Raw genomic sequence first — 11,970 nt, 5'->3', positions numbered from 1 at the left:
CCGATAGAGGTTTAGAAAACGTTTAAGTGCAGCTGGACTCTGCTGTTCGACCTCGTTAATGCATTTCCAAGGCCAAACTGAGAGCGGATTTTCGTGATTCAAAGAGTGTTGAAGAGAGCGTGGCAGCGGAATGATATCGCTAATGTCGCGCTGGAACTGGATGATCTTTGAGGTCCCTTCCAACCCAAACCATTCTGTGATTCTGTGTTACCTACAGGCAGCTGTGGGAGTTGTGCTCCTGGTGAGACCTTCCTCCTTGGCTTGGAGCTACACCTACAGCAGGGATTGCCAGGCTGGGTTAGCCGGCACATCCACCAACCAGATGAGGTGCCGGAGCTCTGAGTGCCATCAGAAACACCCGTGAGTACCGGTGGCAGCCGTGCACCTGCACGTCCAACCTTCCCCCCGTCCACCCCTGCTCCTGGTCGTGCAGGTGGTGGTACCTGCCTGTGCTCAGGAGTAATGCCATGGGTCACGTACCAGCCATGGGTGTTTTCGTTGCTGGGAAACCTGTGTCCCATGGGATTTGCAATCAGCAGGCGGTGCGTGTCTCCCTGGAGCTGCAGTTAACTGGCATATATGGCTTTCCTGTGCCCGGGTACTAGCCTTGGACATTGTCCTTCATAGATGCTTTTAGTGCTGTTGAGCAGTGGGTGATGGCTCCCACGCCTAATTGGATTATAATATTGTTGAGCTGTATAGTCTCCATTTCTAAATATTTCTGTGGCTGTCTTAAAATTGAAATTTTTAGCATTTTTTTTTTAGTAAGAAATTCGGACTTTTTAATGAAAAATAATTTTCTCTGCAGAAACGATTGAAGTCATCAGCAATGTTTTAGTGGATTGTTACTTCTAAGTCTTTACACACCTCAAGATGCATGTGTGTGTTCCACTGGACTTACGAACGTGCCTGACCTTCACTGATTTATTTCTTTTTGATGAGTATCTGTTACATGAAGCAGGTGGATATCTCTTCCTTCTAACGTCTCTGTTCCATATGCCCTGTGTCTCTGGGTTATATTAACCTGTTCTGAAGTGGCTTCAGCACTTTTTGGCTTCCACTGGCAGGAAATGCTGTTCGCCTGTTAGATGGCATTCTGAAATCCGTACTGAGGGTGGTACTCCAGCAGGAGTGATCAGTCTTGGTTTCTTTGTATAACACATTAAAATTAAATGCGCAGTCGGTAACATCACTGTTTGATCAATGTTTGATCAATGTTACCAATCTTAAGGATTTTTTTATTAAAGAACGTTGCTAGAGTTGTATAAAGTGGTTGGAAACCATGGCAAAGATTAAGATGGTTTCAAGATTCAGATGTAATCATTGACTCACAAATTTCTTCCTTCCACTCATCTGGATAAACTTGCTTTGCGTTGCGGTGGAGTATAATTAAGTCTTAACTTTTTGTTCTTGGTTTGGGTTTACATGGGAAGATGCTGTCGTTTTGGAACAAAATCTGCCTGGTGGCCATCTGTCTCTCCATTAAAACGAAGCATGACATTGTTTTAAGCAGTGAAATGATGAAAGATTTTCTTGAAAAAACAAATGAGCACTTTGCTTTTTTAAAAATCCTGGCACTGGCAAACTGTAGCTTTAAGCAGAACATTGCATACAAGGAAACCGTCACCGAAGCTTCGTACTCACTTGAAGTATGTCATAGCTGCTTCCCCAAAAGTAAATTGGACTGCTGATTTCTGTCAAAACAATTCAAGTTTTTGTTAAAGTGCCTAAATCTGCGTTGTGCTGACTGCATCTTGTCTGAATCCTCTTTCAGAAGCCGTTGGGAACGTAAGGCATCATAATCAGAGGAACAATGACCCAAAAGCAGAAGTTCTGATAATAGAAATATTAATGCTGTTATCTTTGTAACTTATGAAGTATGTTTCTTAACAAGTTTCTTTCTAACACACAGAAGCAGTAATAAATATTAAGAAAATACATGGATTATCTTTACTGCTCTCGCTTTTTCTCTAAATCTCTAAGCTGGACCAAGCTGAAAATTTTAAATGAGGGCAGTGACACTTCCCAACAGGATTTATTTTGTCTGTTTTATTCTTGTTGCTTATCTGGGTGAAGCATAGACTCCAAAGTACATTTGTGTTGGATTGGAAGGTAGAATCTCCAAGGCAGCTAATTAGCAGTAAATAAGTCTGCTCATTAGCAAAGTTTTATTTGTTGTCTTCTGTGCTAATACAAATCTTAATGTCCCAAGGTCTAAGAATGGTTTGTATTAATTGCATTAATATGTCTCTTAGAAAAAAAACAGCCAAAAAACCCTGAACAAACAAAACAAAACAAAAAAGACCCACCCAAAAAGACCCTTGAAATAGCCCTAATGAGTCCGTAACTTATTGTTAGGGATTTTTGTGCCGTCTCTTACTTTAGGTATCAAAATCCTAAAAGATTCTCTAATGTGCAGAAGAGGAAATTCCTGTAAGGTAGCACAGACAGAGAACGACCTCAGGTGGACCAAGAGCAGATATGGTGGCCCTTTCCATCACCATAAGAGCACCAGGAACAGGTGCCCTGGGGCTGAAGAGCCATGAGTTTTTGTAGCTCCAGGAGCAAAGAGCAGACAGTGACATGGAGTCGTTCTGACCAGATAATGATTCCTTTTCACCCACATGTCTCCCACAGGTCAGTGCAGGAATACCTGGGATATAACTGATGCCTGGACTGTGTGTGGGGTGGGAGCAGTAGGACATTTTTAAGGTGGGTGCCAGATTGAATGAATATATTAGAGAATCTTGTGTAGCATTTCTTTCAAACTACATTTGCAGTGTTTCACGTTGTGTACAGTGACCTTTCTGCCAGGTTATGATTCTCCTTGCCCAGCTGTGCCTACCTAAACCCTTGGGAACACGCAGAGATTGTTTCTGTGAGTAAGGCTTCTCAACTGTATTGAAAATTCCGTATTGCTTTGAGCTACAGTTCTTTCTTGGCATAGCTCTGCTGAAAAGATTACAAGCTCTTACAGCTTCATGGTTTATACAGTCCTCAGGTAATTCGAAGGCTCTCGATAACTGTTTTTTAGCTTGCAAAACCTGTGGAAATAACTCCTCTGAGATTGATACGTTATGTATGAACAGACAAAATAGGGCTGTTTTTGCTGTCATCTAGTGTTAATGTAAGGGCATCTCAGTGTTTCTTCTGGCCAAGTGAATTTCTCTGTTGGTAGTTACCATGGTAGCTGACGTCTTGTTTAACAGAAGAATTCTTAAAAACCTTCAGACGGGAATGTGGCTTTTTCAGGATAGTGATCGCTGTCACATTCCAACACTGACAGTTGTATCAAAAAGACAGGCTGACTGGCAAGAATCCTCTCTGAGCTCCACAGAAAATAATATGTGTGATTTAAATACGTGTCGCCCCGGTGGTGGTCGTAGCTGATCTCTGGTGGTGGTGTACAATTCCTGTTCATAAAAGTAACGTAGAACATTGGGTGCTGTGCGGAATTACAGTGCACACCCTTAATATCTCTGTAATAAAACAAATGTTCTCAACGTGGGCTTTGATACACCCTCTCTGTTCTTTGCTTTTATAACATCAGTTTGTCAGAGTAAATCTTTAGAGATACATCGAAGAGATGCCTGATATTTTAATATTGTTTATTTCAGCCGCTTACAGAATGTGAGACAGCAATGACTCCAGCTGTCTTTCAGAAAAGGAGAGTCTCATTTCTTTGATGTTGTCTCCAGAGGCTTGCACGTGTTTTTTTTCAATAGTACCAGTGGCGTATATTCTGTTATACTTGGGGGTGTGTGTGTTTTCCTCTTTTTAAGTTAGTCTAAGAAGGATATTGTGCCTTTGGCCTTGTGTCACTGTTTACCCTGGATTTGGTGTTTCACTGTGGAGTTGAAGCATCTGTGCAGTCTCTTGCATCTTTTTCAGTTCATTATCAATGTGCTAGTACTGTGTGGATTTTAGTGCAAATCATGCCACAGCCAAAGGAATGATCCCACTCGTATGAAAATACCTTTTTATTTTCCACATACAACTACATTGTGAACCTTCATCCAAAGCTAAAGCATGAACTTGGCTGACCTTGCAGGCATTAATTTTGCTGCCTACTTATGAGTCATTCTGGTTCTGTTTGCTTCTCCAAAAGGGGTTTTGTTATGCACAGAAACAATATCTATTCTTTGCTTTCAGTAGCCGTTTCACTATCAAGTCCTCCGGGGGCGATCGCTTCCTTTTGCACGTGTTTAATTGTTCTAGCTGAACCATTTCACTTCACATACCTGGAAGACCTCTCTCTACTCTGTTGTTTTAACTTAAATAACTCACTGAAATTGAGAACATTTCCTAGCAGTGTAGATACAGCCTGAAAAGTTCATGACTAAGACTTAATCTTGCAGCTGTCTGTTGCAGTTCTCAGGGGAAATTGTATATTCTTCTCGTTCTGGCTGGAAAAAATCTGGACAGATTTCTTCCCACATTTCCTCTTACATCCTTCCCTTCCTCCCCAACACTTGTTAGTTGGGAAATAAATTCCATGGTTTTGAAAACTGCTAGATTTTCATGTTCGCATCTAAACCTAAATTCAAACTTACTTTCTCAGTGGCATTTGTTCCAGAGTCAGTGGACTAAACTATGTCCAATAACTAAATTAGAGCAGAGCAAAAGCTTCGCTGTAGTTAAGATTAAAAAACCTCTCTTTGTTCAAAAATGCACTCTTCTAATATTCTGAAATCCCCATGTTTACTTGGATGGATTGAAATTTATCATGCAGTAAGGGATTAGCGTTCTGAGGTTTGCATCAGCTGACTGGGGATTGTTGAAATACAAAAGAAAAACCTTCTTTGAATAAACATGCATGATGCTCATAAACTTGAGTGGCTTCTGCTGTCTTTGTGTGAACTAGGTGGATAAGAAGCTTTCCAGTTCTTCACTGTGTGCTGTGCTTTTTTTTGAAGCATTCTGTGGTGTCTGAGGTTTAAAACTGGAGACATAATCTGGCTGTATTATTTTTCAGCCAAATCAGTTCCTCGATGTGGTTTAGAATGTTGCCCCAAACAGAGCACAGCTGTCACAGCTGGAGGGGCAGTCTGGGGGCTGGTAAGGGATGGCACTGTCTTGAACCAGTGTTGTTTGCAGATAGTTTTGAGTGGATAGCTTTCTTATCTGGATATGAATTTGAGAAGAATCGGTGACTCTGTAAGGGTGGGAGAATGTCTGAGTTACCCTTCTCTGTGTTAGGAAATGGAAAGATAGTTGTAATAATCATGGAGTACACTGTCCAGTGCTGTTCCCTCATGAACTGCTCTCTTCTGCCTTCTGAGAGCACTGCATTGAAATAATGGATCGCTGTGCTCGCTTTCCATTTCTAAAAGCTGAAACTTGGATTTCTGTGACACTTGCTATATCTTAAGGGAGCTCAGTGTAGCAGGTGTGACCCATTTTTGATGTCTTGAAATGGTCTCATCTGCTCCAGTTTCCTCCTTTAGCATTTTTAAAGTTTTGTTTGATAGGTTCCTCTGCATGTAGACCAAATGAATGAGATGATGTCTGTAAATAGATTCTCAGGGGGTTGGCTTGCTCAGCATTTATCCCAGATAGAGCATGGAGCTGACCGCACTTGAAAAGCAATATCAAATGCTGTATTTGGAAAATAACTAAACTCTACAGCTAAGAGTGAACCTAATGTTCAAGATTTGGGGCATCTCCTTCTCAAACATCAAGGTCTGTTTCTCACGTTGCTTTGAGATCTGCAGGCATATCCTGCAGATAATCCAAATAAAAGCTTCTGGCAGCAGGAAATAGAAAATTACAGTGTTCTATTTCATCTTTTTGCATATTTTTCACTTTTTATTCTGGTCGACCACAAAATGCCCTGGTTTGGGTCCTGTGAAGGTTTGTGCAGACTGACTCCACACGTGTTTGCTGTTCAGCCAGATGCCATCCGAGGACGGCAGTCACGCCGTTTGTGGTGTGGAGGCCACTGGGGAACTGTAACTTTCCTCTGCCCAGGAGGACTCTGCCAGACCTGCAGCTCTGGATGTGCCACCTAACACGGAGGCACTGTCGGTTTTCTTACAGGTCACACTGGCCTTTTATGAAGTGGTGGAGAAATACAGGGTGAAAGTAAGCGTGGGAGCTGTGTCGTGAATGCTTCAGCAAGAGGGCTGCGCTGGGGAAGGCTGAAGAAGTTGAATGAATGTAAGCAGACCTACCACGTTGCATTTTCTGTGTAAGACAACTGGTAGGCAGTAGGATGTCAAAATCAGCTAAGGGGGTGAAGCACTGGTGTAGGGCCTGGGTTTGTTGCTGGCTACATAGCAAAAGTCTGGGACCATCTATTTAGTTGCTGCCTGTGATTATATATTTAGGCACAAAGGATGGCCAGCAGTCAGAAACAGTAGTTTAAATGTGGGATAGTCAGCTTGTGTCTCCAACAGCACGCAGATTATAAGCAGTTCACGTATAGTCCCCACACTAGGGATATATCAGGTGATCCGCAGTGGGATTATGCTGGTCCAGTTCAGCAATCCGAATCCCTGTTAGTGGGAGGAAGTCAGCCAGATGGGATTTCTGAGTCTGAAATGTGTCATCCTGGCACACACCCACCCACTGCTGCTCCGGCCTTTAGCGGTGTAGGAGGATCTCATGGTGGTTGGTGTCAGGTTCCACCTGTGAGTTATCTCTGGGGTTTCCCATTCCCACAGCCTTGAGTTCAGCAAAAGCCTTCTGGGTCTTGGCTGAAGGAAAATTTCAGCCTATAACGTGTAGTCAGAAGAGTTGGCCATTCATGTGCCGATGGCTCCTAAAATGCTAATATCCAAAGTAAGAAGAATGAACTAGAAATTGAAGTATCACGTGAAGGGTGTTTGGGTGAGTGAACAAAAGGGGATATTTCTGACTGCTTCATCTTTTGAATGGTTATTTGTAATCGTATGTAATGCAGACTAGCCTTGCACGTTGCAAACATTGGAACTCATCGTGGTAAGACCTGTTTCACTGTAATAGTCTGCACAGAATGCAGTACATAGAAATCATATCCAGCCAGCTTTAGAACTTCAGGTAATGGTTGAGCTCAAGTATAGTTAATAGAAAGTCTAGAGATAAGAGGAAATTAACACTAATACTGAGGATTCTGTAAGAGTCAGGCTGGGTGTAGCAGTGCTGGCACCGAGAAGGGCATTGCTTTCTGGCTGGCACAGAGAGCTTACCCAGCAGGAGATCTGTCACAGGGACACAAGGTCCAGGTTATGTGCAGGTGTGCTCTGCACCAGCAGCGTTGGATCCAGGGAGTCTGGTGTGGAGCTAGACCTAATGAGTAGGACAGGAGCCAGGTTAACTACAGCCAGCCAGTCAGGTGTCTGCAGTGGTCTAGTTCTCCAGGTTGGATCTACTGAGCTTGATGTAAAGCCTGTGTCATGGGAAAGCAATTCAAAACTTCTGCAACACAGCTGTACGGAGCTGCTCTTAGCAGCAGTGTAGCTACATGCCTGTGGTGAGCCTGAGCATGGTGCAGATTTGCAATAGCTCTGGATAGAATTGATCCAGGTTCATTTATTTCATGCCATATTGGTATAGATTGGAGATTAATCCATCCACAGAAAACAGAATTAGCTTTGTATTTTCCAGTTAGCCAATCATGGCTAGGCTCAACCTGGACCTGTATGTTAGAGGTCCAAGTTATGCTTTTTTTCCTAATTTAAAAAACTTTAGGAAATTTAAAAGGAAAAGTCTCCATGAACAGAATTAGTATCGCAAGGTAGTATCCTCTGCCCTTCTGGATTGCTGAATTCAGCAACACACCGATTGCTGAATTCTAGAAATAAAGCATTTATAGAGTCCTCCCACACAATAATTCCTCAGTGAAGAAATAATCTTTCAAAAGTATATTCTTATTCTAAAACGTAGAGCAGACCATGTCTCCTACTCATAGTCACTAAGGCTATTTCAGACAAAGAACGTCAGCTGAATATACCAATCATTTTGCTGGTTTCTGCATGGTATTATCTAACACTGTGGGTTTTTTTATGTCTTCTGCAGACTGTCCATCCAGCTGCTCACAGTATCCATAGCAGGGAGGCTTTGGGAGTCAGCACTGAGACAAACCGTGTGCCATGCAGTAGTGGAGGAGGACATGCAGGATTTCTACAGCAATGCTTACATATGTGTTAGGCAAAATTAAGGGCTCGCCCCGTTTTCTTCCAGATGGTTTTGTATCCTTGCTCAGAGTTAGAACTTTACTGTGGTGCTGCAGCTGATCTGGATCTGTGCCTACCCCATCGGATGCATGTGACATGTTTGTGAACACTTCCCATTGTTACTACCGCTTTCCGGAGGCACAATTAAGTTTGAGGATTTGAACATTAACAGTGTTTCCTGAGCTTCAGATTTTTGTTCTTCACCTCCTGCATCTTAGAAGAAAAGTGGTTTGTTGAATTTAGTGTTAATTTCTTCCTTTTTTTGTTTTAGTTTAAGATGTGAATGCTGCTATTTTCCTCCTATTGTTTGAATCTTACAGAGTTTGGGAGAAAGAGCAGTCAAATTTATAATACTTTTCCCTTTTATATCGTAGGGCTTGACCTTTTCAAGGGATGTCTACAGAGATCTTCGTTCACACCTTCGGTTTGTCAAGGGTGTTGCAGATCTTTGTAGAATCAGTGTTTTACTGGGTGACTACAGCTCTAACGAAGGTGTGCTATGGTGAGCAGCCCTTGGCTGTTTTTTCAGATGTAAAATACTACAGTACTGTTGCTTTTCAGGTGTCCCTTTATAATTTGTTGGAATTTTTGGTCGAAGAGTGGACATTATTTGCATGTAGGTAGTAAATTACCTCTGTGTGTGTCAGATAGAACTAGCTGTTAATTTTAGAACTGACTAAATTTTAGTTGTCCAACACTGCCTTGTAAACGAACATTCCCATTTTGTTTAGTTTAAATAGGACTCAGCCTAAAGGAGAAGGAACAAAGCAGGGCCGTGCACACATTGGTACTTTGTGGCAGGATCCATGCCTTCCAGAATCATCAGCGTTTTAGAATTAACCTTTGAAAAAATCTCCAAAGTTACCTGGTACCATGTGAATCAGTTTGCATTGCTGGTATTCGTTAAGGATGCGTGGTATGTGTTGCCGTGGCCTTAACTACATCTGGATGGTTTACACCGATCCAAGAGACTTCCACAAGAGGGTGCACCAGTTCAACAAAATCCCGAGTGAGCACGTCCCAGTTCTGGGCATGTTTTCCATCTCTTTATGTATTAACTCACATATCTAAATCAACTTCAAAGTTGGATGGATGCTTTAACCAGTCTAATGTCCCAGAGCGTCTCTCTGGTCTGTAGAGATACATGAATGGGTACGTGATGCCAGGAAGGTTAATTTTCAACAAGAAGCACCGTTTCCAGAAGTCCTGTTCACACTGGTGGAAGGCTGTCAGACTCCAGTCACAAAACGCTATTTAGGTGTTTGGGTTTTTTAGTGTACTGAAACATGCTCCCTGCTCCTAATTCATGCCTGACACCCTGCAAATGCTCACTACATGCACTTTAACAATAAGGCTTTGGGATTTTTTTTTTTTGAGAGACTGCTGACTGAGTATGACATACAAATTTTTTCTGTTTCCATTTGTGATAAAATTATTTCTTATTTCATAAAATAGAAAGGAACTCTTAGCAACGCTTCGGCTTAAATCATGTAGTGTTACTGTACTGATATGCTAAAAGCATTGAAGTGTCCTGCTTTGTGTGCAGGCCAAAGTTCTAGGTCCATCCCTTTAAGACTGCCATCGTAGGACAGTAAGATATCTCTGCAGAAGTTATTAGCTCTAGCAGATTTTCCAGGAAAAGGGCCTGCTTTTGAATCACACATTCCCTGTGCAAATACATGAATCATAAATCTCTTAGAGATAAGATTATCTGATAGTCAGCAGAATAACTAGAAGCATGGTGATACTCATATGTGTAAGACATGATTTTTTTTTTTTCTGAGAAATGCTGTTTTCACCAAACATTCAGGTTTTATTAAACAAGAGAAACAGAATAATATGTTTTAAAAACTTTTAACTACTAGTACAAGACACTAAAAGAAGGGGAATTTGAGACTGAGGAAATGACTTTGATTTCTGGGTCTCTGTATTAATTGGGTTATATTGGAACTTTCTTAACATTGCCTGAATTTAAAATGGTGGTATCTACCACTCTTCAGCTTGGGAGCGGAGAAGTTGTGGATGACAGAGGCTATGGAGTCTAACAGCTGCTTTCCTGCTGGATTGTCTGGCAGAAATACATTGAGCTAAATAAGAGCTTGTGGCAGTGACTGTTCCTCTCCCTTCTCCTTGCTGAAAACATGGAGAGCAGGAGTCTGTGCAAGGTAGACTTGGGATGTGATGGCTTCAGGGGAACTGAGAAGATGCCTCACAGCTTTTCTGTGCTGCCTCGTTCCACAGCATCCTTCCAGTTCCTGCCAAAGTCTTTTGACCTCACCTCGTATCAGAAAAGGACAGTTAACCTTCCTGTAATGTGATCTGTTCTAAGAAGAATGTTCATTGTGCAAGTATTGAGGTAGAAAAGGAGGTCTTGTTTCTGTCACCAGAAAAAAATGTGTTGGAGCCTGAGAACTTTTTTTTTTTTAGCGTGAAGGTTTAGTCAAAGACATTTCCCTTCTTTCATCAGGAAATAAGTGAAGTGTGCATACTGATTATTCCATTATTTGCAAGTCAGAATTGTAAATTACTGCATTTGCTCTGATGCAGTTTACCATCTGAAAGAAATAATTAAAGCTTTCTTTCTCTTGCTTAAGATTTAAACGTGTATTTAAAAATGAGATCATACTTTCATGGTGATCATAGTTTCTTTATATATTTGTGTGGGGTAGTCTCAGAAGTGGGTGTATGATCTGCTAGTGTGCTGTGATGTATTTCCTTTATAATTAGACACTTGTTTTGAGAAAGATGGTTATTCCAGGCCTCCGTCTTTCCGCAGTTACATCCTTACAATCCCACTGCAGTGGGAGTTGTGCGTACCTCAGTGTGTAGTTCAGCCATATGTGCTACTTATTTATATCTCATGCATGAAATAAGCTATTCCAAACAGTTTCTGTTCTGGTAACAGAAGATAAATGCAAGTGTGCATACAGTTCATTCTCTTAAATGAGGACATGAGACGTGGCCAGTCACCGTGCTTGGTAACGCTCGTGTTTTGTAGAGTCCAGGCAGGGTGCAAGGCCGTGCCTGTCTGATGTTTCAGACGCTCCAGAGTTCAATTAATTTACAGATGCTAATTTGTTTTCCGCTCCTGTAGATAGGGATGCCTTCTTTACTCAGCCTCTACTGTGTCATCTGTAAGAAGTCAGCTCCAACTGCACGAAGCTCCATTTTTGTAATTTGTTTGTAGAAGTGGCATATTCTCCCTGCATTGGAAACACAGCTGTGCAGCCTTTTCAAAATGCTCTGTACAGCTTATGCCATCATAAAACGAGGGTTTCTCTCCAGATGCCTGTGTTTTCTGTGTGTGTAACTTCACAAAACCACCAAGCATAAGCAATGAAAGACTGGCTTTATTTAAAAAGAAAACAGTAACACAAATAGGTGTTCCGTCAACAAAAATTTCACCTTCTGAAGTTATTTACCTCTTCCGAAGTTATTTTATCTGGCCAGGTTAGCGACGCGGACGCACTTCATTCTGGTGGTGTCGAGTCCGTGTGAATCGATGGACGCGTCCCGTGGGAATTGACTCCGGGAACACAAGCGTGTGTGGTTCACCAGGGACGTGTCCCAGGCGGGCACACCAGCAGCTGCACCATCCCACCGCGCTGGCACACACGCACAGCGCGCCGCCCAGAGATGACAGCACAATGATGGCTTTGGCCAAAAGAAAGTTCGCTCTGCTCCTAACGAATTCCACCTGTAGGTAAATAATACCTGGCTGTGATGACGTTTGCTGCTTTTCCGAGTGAACTTTGCTTGTTTTTTTCAGAGTCACGAGCACAGGCCCGCGTTCTGGCAGCCCCGTGCGAGGAGG

This window comes from Tauraco erythrolophus, chromosome 11, assembly GCF_009769465.1.
Source record: "Tauraco erythrolophus isolate bTauEry1 chromosome 11, bTauEry1.pri, whole genome shotgun sequence".
Classification (NCBI taxonomy): domain Eukaryota; kingdom Metazoa; phylum Chordata; class Aves; order Musophagiformes; family Musophagidae; genus Tauraco; species Tauraco erythrolophus.
This window is presented reverse-complemented; position numbering follows the sequence as displayed.